An 8,097-nucleotide genomic window follows, 5' to 3' on the forward strand; every position below is an offset into this window, starting at 1 on the left:
ATTTGAAGTTCAGTGTTAAAACCAGTCAGTCTAGATTTTGCTTAGAGAGGTTGATTTTGAGACTGGTGAAAGTCTTTGCAGTTTTCTATCTACTAATTCAACCCCCCCTCTCAGTAGTTGACTGAATCCTTATTCTTTCATCATACCATGAATTGGCATCAGAGCTATTTAGGTTCTCTAAGGTCTAAGCCTAACATCTTGAGGTAAATATCTTGTAGAGCATGATGAAGAAAGAAGGTACAAAGTTTAATAGAGAGAACTACAAAATATGGAGTGATAAAATAAAAATTTATATCAAGAGTCTAGGAAATCAATACTGGGAACATGTTGGTACTCAATATGTTTCACCTAATGGGATTATGACTGATGGTCAGAAGAAAGAGAAGCAAGAAAAAAAAATCAAGCATTGGAGGCCATTATCAATTCTTTGTCTGATGTAGAGTATGTAGATGCCCATGGTCTGGAGACTGCTTATGAGGTATGGAGAAAACTTGAAGAGATCTATAGCGGTAATGAGCATGTGAATATTGTCAAAGAAGAGAGTATAAGAGGAAAATTTGATGACATGCAGATGGCTGAAGGTGAGCATATACAACAGTATGGTCAAAGGATCAAAGAGATAGTTGGTGAGATCAAGAGTGTTGGTGGTAAAGTAGAAGATGCCACAGTAATTAGTAAGGTGTTGAGAACCCTTCTACCAGTCTACGCTATCCAAGTTGCAGCCATTCAGGAGCTAAAATATTGACAAAATTAAGGTAGCCCTTGACTCCATCATTGGTAATCTTGCTTCTTTTGAATTAAATGGTTATGATGGTAGTGTTCAGAAATCTGAATTTGCATTTAGAGCTTCAGTTTCTAACCCTTCTATGAGGAAAAGTAGAGACGTTGGTCATAGTTATGAATCGAGATCTAGCAGAGAATATGATGATGAAGAGAGTTTGGTTGAGCTTGAAGCATTGTTGGCCAAGAGGTTGCCCAGAGGAATCGATAAGTATAGAGGTAAATTACCTTTGAAATGTTTTGCACGCAACAAGATTAGACACATTGCAGCTAACTAACCTAATGGTGACAATGAGCACAAGCATGATAAGTTCAAGAAATACAAGAGAAAAGGCAAAAGAGATTGTCTTATTGCAGTTGATGGTGGCATCATTGATGAGGAATCTGAGGGAGATGTTAATGAAGACATTGCTTTTGTAGCCATTAAAGAGGAGACATCTAATCAGAAAGCATTAGTTTCTCGCATGGATAATTTTGATGATTGGATCATTGATACTGGTAGTTCACACCACATGATCGGTGACCAAAGAAAAATTCTTACTTTGAAGGAATTTGATGGAGGAGTTGTGAGATATGGTAATGACTCACCCTGCATGCTAAAAGGTAAGGGAACTATTTCTCTTAATGGAAAGAGCAGTGCATATGATGTCTACTGGGTTGAAGGATTAAAGCACAATCTTTTGAGTGTTGCTCAACTTAATGACTTAGGTTATCCATTGGAATTTAAGAATGGAATGTGCAAAATCTATGGGAGAAAAGGTGAACTGATTGCTCAACCGTCAAGCAGACTAAAGGTAAACTATTTCACCTAAATCCTAAAGTCAACAACTTTTTAATTGTTAAAGTAGATGATAGTTGGCTTTGGCATAGGAGATTTTGTCATATACATTTTGATAACATTGTTAAAGTGAGCAAGTCCAAGATAGTGAGAGGTTTGCCTTAGTTGGACAAACTGGTTAATGCTCTATGTAAGGAATGTCAGTTGGGAAGGATGACATCCTCAAATTTTAAGAGAAAATCTTTTTCAGTGAAACATTTGTTAGATTTGGTTCACCAAAAGTATTCAAGGTGACGAATATTTTATGATCTTCACTGATGATTTCTCAAGAATGATGTGGGTCACATTCTTGAAGGATAAAATAGAAGAATTTAGTAAGTTCAAGACATTCAGGGCTTTAGCTAACAAGGAAAGTGGCAAGAAGATAAAGTGTTTGAGGACTGATCAAGATGGTTAATTTACTTCAGTCGAATTCACTAGATATTGTGAAGAAATGGTATCAAAAGGCACGTTTCTGTACCGAGGACACCATGATAGAATGTTATAGCAGAGAGGAACAACCGGTCAGTTGTTGAAGCTGCTAGAATGGTGTTGATACAAGGAGGAGTAGAAAAATTTTTTTGGAGAGAAGCTATCAGCGTAGCTGTCTACACTATGAACTGTATATTGGTAAAAAGAGGGAAGGATAAAACTCCTTATGAATATTGGTATGGTAGATGACCTAATGTCAGTTATTTTAAGATATTTGGTAGTAAATTTTTTATTAAGAGAGGTGACTATGCTAGCAAGTTAAGGCTAAAAGTGATGAAGGTATATTTCTCGGTTACTCCAGCAAGAGTAAGGCCTACAAATATTTCAACAACCAGACATAGAGAATTATTAAGAGTGTTGATGTTCGAGTGGATGAGTATCTTGAAGTCTTAGGGGAAACCAGTGTGGAGAAAAAGGATGAAGATCCTTGCATTCTGATTGTGGAATTAGAACCAGTGAAACTGGTAAAAAGAATGTTGTTGTACCAATTCAACCGAAATAGGTAGATTCAGAAGAAGATGATTATAATGAAGAAGAAAAATCTAAAGATAATGATCATATCATTCCAAGGTATCTGAGACTCAGTCACAATCCTAACTAGATTATTGGAGATAAAGATGCTAGAGTGTTAACCAAAAGAAGAATTAGAGAAAATTCTTGCATGATCTCTACCATTGATCCTAGAACTGCTAAGGAAGCATTTGGAGATGATTATTGGATCAAATCTATGGAGGAGGAGCTTGATCAAATTGAGAAGAACAACATATGGACCCTAGTACTCAGACCGGTGAATAAAATAGTGATAGGTACTAAGTCGGTATTAAGGAATAAACTGAATGAGGATGGAGTAGTAGTCCGAAACAAAGCTAGATTAGTTTTCAAAGGTTATGTACAAGAAGAAGAAGAATACTATAGTGAGACTTTTGCACCTATTGCTAGCCTAGAAGGTGTCAAGACTTTACTTGCATTTGCAGCATATAAGGGATTCAAAGTATATCAGATGGATGTGAAGTCAACATTTTTGAATGGGATATTGGAAGAAGAAGTATACATTGAGTAGATAGATGGTTATTCTTTGACATATGCGAAGGACATGGTATGCAAATTTCACAAGACACTATATGGTTTGAAGCAAGCACCAAGAGCATGGTATGAGAGGTTACATTCACACCTGATGAAGATAGTTTTTCAGAGAACTAGTGAAGATAGCAATATATATCTCAAATCTGAAGGAGATAAGATACTGGTTAGTGAAATGTTTGTGGATGATATCATATTTGGAGGAAATGATAACATGAGCAATGACTTTGCAAATGAGATAAAAAATGAGTTTGAAATGTCTCTAGTGAGAGAGACAAAATTCTTCATAGCTTTTCAAATACAACAAATGAAGAGTGGTATTTTTATCACATAGTCTAAGTATGTGAAGGAGGTATTAAAGACATTTGGAATGAGTGACTGCACACCAGTTGGGACACCAATGGTTACAAGTTGTAAATTGTCTAAAGAGGATGAAGCCACGTCTGTTGATGAAAATGAGTACAGGTCAATGATTGGGAAATTGCATTATCTTGTTCACAGCAGACCGGATATAGCTCATGCAGCTGGTCTAGTTGCCAGATTTTAGAAGAATCCAAAGGAAACACATTTTGTAGCAACGAAGAGGATATTCACATATTTGAAAGGTACTATTGACTATGGTTTATGGTATCCGTATGCAGGTAACTTTGATTTGAAGGTGTATACAGATGCAGACTAGGGAGGTAATGTAGATGACATAAAGAGCACAACTAGTGGAGCATTCTTTCTTGGTGGAAGAATAGTTTCATGGAGCAACAAGAAGCAGAGTTGTATATCATAGTCCACTGGTGAAGTTTATAGAACCAGTAAAGATGTTATGCGACAACACCAGTGGCATAAATATTTCAAAGAACCCTATTTTGCATGCATGAACCAAGCATATTGAATTGAAATATCATTTCTTGATAGAAAAAGCATAGAGTAAAGATGTGTTATTGGATCATGTTTCTACCATTTTGCAGCTTGCAAATATATTTACTAAACCTCTGCCTAAGACTAATTTTGAGTATCTTAGAAGTCAGCTAGGGGTTGTACCCCTACATGAGATAAATTGACAATGATGTAGAATACATAAGTCCCAGAGCTACTTGCAGAATTTTACACTAGGATTGGTGTAGAGTGGATTTATTCCACAAGGAGAGCATCAAGTTGCAAGTTGATGATGCTTAACAGTGAAGTTTGACATTGCATGTTTTACTTTCACTTTGGAATTATTGTCAAAGGGGGAGAAGAACTATATAAATGGTGAGAATAATTGTATGATTGACAGAGAGAAGATCTATAGCCAGTTACTAGCTAAAGATATGGAGACTTAGTTGATGCAGGATACATGGTAAAATGTAAACCAGGATTCCTATTCACAATCATAGCAATCATGGGTATTGATACTTGTATTGCCATCAATGCCAAAGGGGGAGATGTTTGGCATTTGCATGAAGATTGCATTAATGAAATGTTATGTTGTCAATGATGTCAATTAACCGGTAATAATTTTGTTATAATGTTGTTTTCTAATCGGTAGGAAGAGCTAGTGAAGAGAACTGCAACCGATAGGTGAATTTGTGGATGAAACCAGTATTGCTATGAAATGGAGAGATGGACTGGTAAACCCTACCTATTGATATGATAAACCCTAACTGATGAAGTTTGGTGAATCGGTTGTATTGGTTTATGAACAAATGATGAGCGGTAATGATTATGCCACGTATGCATGTTGTATGTGAAGACTTTCAAATGGTTTTTGGTTCATAGAGAGAATGGTTTTTGTCTTGTGAATGAGCAAGTTCATTGCATGTAATGGAAACCATGTGATGAGTTACAAAGCTTGATGAAGCGATGATCAAGGAGCAGTCAAGGGTATCTTGAATGATGTGAAGTGATTGTTATGTAATCCAATGGTAATACTTGAATCGATTTGTTTGTAATCTCTATGAGAGAATTAGGTTTGTGATGTGTTACGGACCTATTTATTTGTTTAAAAGGTCGATGAGTTGTTTTGTTGAAGTGTTGGCAATTTGTAGTTGAGAGTATGAGAGTGTGCTTGCCGAACCAAATGATGTATCTATAGTTTGTGTAAAGGAAGATAGGAGCATGAAAAAGAATTGAACAAGCAAGTGTAGTGCTATTCAAAGAGATCGTCAAACCCCTATTGTTTTCTAACAATTACAACAGTGAAATCCCCTAATTGGGTAAGCTCTAACAAGCTTAGTGTTATTCAAATCTTCTAACTAGGTGGTCCATTATCTTGGATTTCAAATCCTCTACCAAGTTTACTCTTAATAGGGTATTCCTTCTAATAGGGCATTATAGTCAATCCCTTAACCAGGTGGTCCCTAATAGGATCTATTCTTAACAGGACTTTTGTAAAGCTTTAACAGGCTTGGCTCCTAACAGGGCGAACTTCAGAAGAGTTCAGAATACTTGTGGGTATTCATCCACACCATGGTTTTTTCCCATTTGGGTTTCCACGTAAAAAATATTGTGTCAAGTGGTGAATGTTTTTGTGGTTATATGTTTATTGTGGTTGACTTGTTTAACTGCTAAATCAACTTTGATATGTTATGTTAACCGACAACAATGTGAAATATGTTTTAACTACTCTTAGTAAAGTATTTGAATGATTCAGTTAAATGGTTTGTGAGTTTCAAAGATGTTTTATTATTAGTCTATTATAACAGTCAACCGGTTTAATTTATTAGTAATATTGCATTTGAAGTTCATTGGTTAAACCAGTTAGTTTAGAGTTTACTTAGAGAGGTTGATTTTGAGATTGGTGAAAGTCTATGCAGTTTTCTATCTACTGATTCACCGCCCCCCTCTCAATAGTTGACCGGATCCTTATTCTTTCACCATACCATCATTTAGAATTGGGAGAATGTGGATATGTCGGTTCAAGTCATGTGGTAGTGTGTGGAGGATGACTGGCTTGGTAGTTTGATGGACCTCTTGGAGATGGCAATGTTGGGTGTCAGATTTGATGTTGGGGAAGGGCTGGGCATAAACGAAATTCATGAACTACGTGAATCGGTCCTTTGCATATGTTGGCCATTTGGTTTGGATAGAGATGAGTGTAGAGAAGAGGTGGCAATTGGTTGGTACTCACTAAATCTTTATCTGAGAGAGAAAGAGTTGGAATATCGATGCTCTATGGTGGGTGGCTTTGCAATGTGTGGCACTACAAAGAAGATTGGAAAAGTGAAGGGCAAGAGAAAGGCATCGGGTAAGAGGAGGGCCTAGTTGGACAAGGAGATGAAATATTTTAATGGTTTAGAGATGGGTGGTGGTGGCTGGGGAAATATGGATGAAGGTCAAGTGACTTTTCTCCAGACGTGCCCTATTTATGGTTTGCATGGTGTGGTGATGGTTGGGGGCTACTATATTTTTTCTCTTTTATTTTATTATTATAGTGTAAACTGTCATGAATCTCTATGGGTTTTGTGAGTTCTCTAGTCTTTGTCTGTGGTGTAGATAATGGTGTCTACTCTAGTGGTAGAATCTTTTAGGGTTAGGGGTGTATGGGTTTCTGGTTGTAGTGGCTATTGGGGGTTTCTTCATGCTCTTTTTTTGTCTGAATGTTGCAATGCTAGAAAATTTTAAAAGAATGCAAAAGTAATTATGGGTCTATAATGAAGGCATGGCGGTTGTAAGGGGGTGGTTTACTTGGTGGTGCATGAATCTATTCTAGGCTTTTTATAATTCTTAAATCTAAACTTTTATTTCAATATAATAATATACATTATTATTACCAATTAAAAAAAAGTAGGGTAAAACATAAATTAGACTCAAAATATGTAATATTGTTTAATTCTTTCATTATCTCTATATAATATTCTCTATATTTTTTACTATATGTCTTGGATTTAGCATCATGATTGTGAGAGATTCGACTTCCAATCACAAAGATGTGTTTATATGACACATTTCTTATGACATATCAAACTCTAAAGGTTCTAATATCTTTTGTATCATGAAATAATCCTCTCCTTGAGAACCTTCTTATTATTATATGAATATTGATTACAATTTAGAGAGTTGTGGCACTCTCTCCAATGATGATGAATCTTTAGTGATCTTTTGGCCTTTTGTAATACCAATTTTGATCCAACTAAGATGGATAATTTTTCTCTTAATGTTATAGTCATAGCTCATATCCCTCTCTTTAAGCTCTTTCTACAACACCATTTCAACCCACATGCCATATTTTGGATAGTATTTTTATTCCAAAATGACATTTTGTTATGTTTTGAAAGTTCTCCTGCCTATTTAGTTCCCCAAATTATGGATTCCATACTAAATTCTTGTAATGTCCCCCAATAAACTATGGAATTAGTAAATTATGTATCTTAAACTATTGATCTATGGAGTATAAAATATGTTCCCAATTTGTTTTCTTTGCAACACACTAGGGTTACTTATGTGTGCATGACTAAACATGGGGATTCCATAGTTTAGGATAGATCATTTGGTCATGGGAGCTCTGTTATAGAAGTTTTTTTGTTTTCTATTTATTTTTCCATTGCTTGTGTAACTCATTATTCTTTCATTCTATTTTTTTAATGTAAAATAGTTTAGAATTTAGAAAGAAAATATTTTACCAATACCAAATATTCCATTCCATCGATAAAATATATTTTTCCTTTATTAGAATAAGTATTTCCCAATATAATGAGATAAGTTTTTAGAAAACTAATTCAAGATGCACTTCATGCAATAATTTCAAGCCCCTGTGAAGATATGATGGAAACAATAATTATAATGTGTATTAAATGGAAAATAAGGCCTACTACCCTTTCTCAATAAGATATACATAATCATGGGTTCACATTTGAAACTTCATCTATAATACAATTACCATACAAATTTTATTTTATAAATTAATCATGCAAATAATATATCATCTATTTCACAACCAAATGAATCATTGATAA

This window comes from Cryptomeria japonica, chromosome 10 (genome assembly GCF_030272615.1).
Source record: "Cryptomeria japonica chromosome 10, Sugi_1.0, whole genome shotgun sequence".
Classification (NCBI taxonomy): domain Eukaryota; kingdom Viridiplantae; phylum Streptophyta; class Pinopsida; order Cupressales; family Cupressaceae; genus Cryptomeria; species Cryptomeria japonica.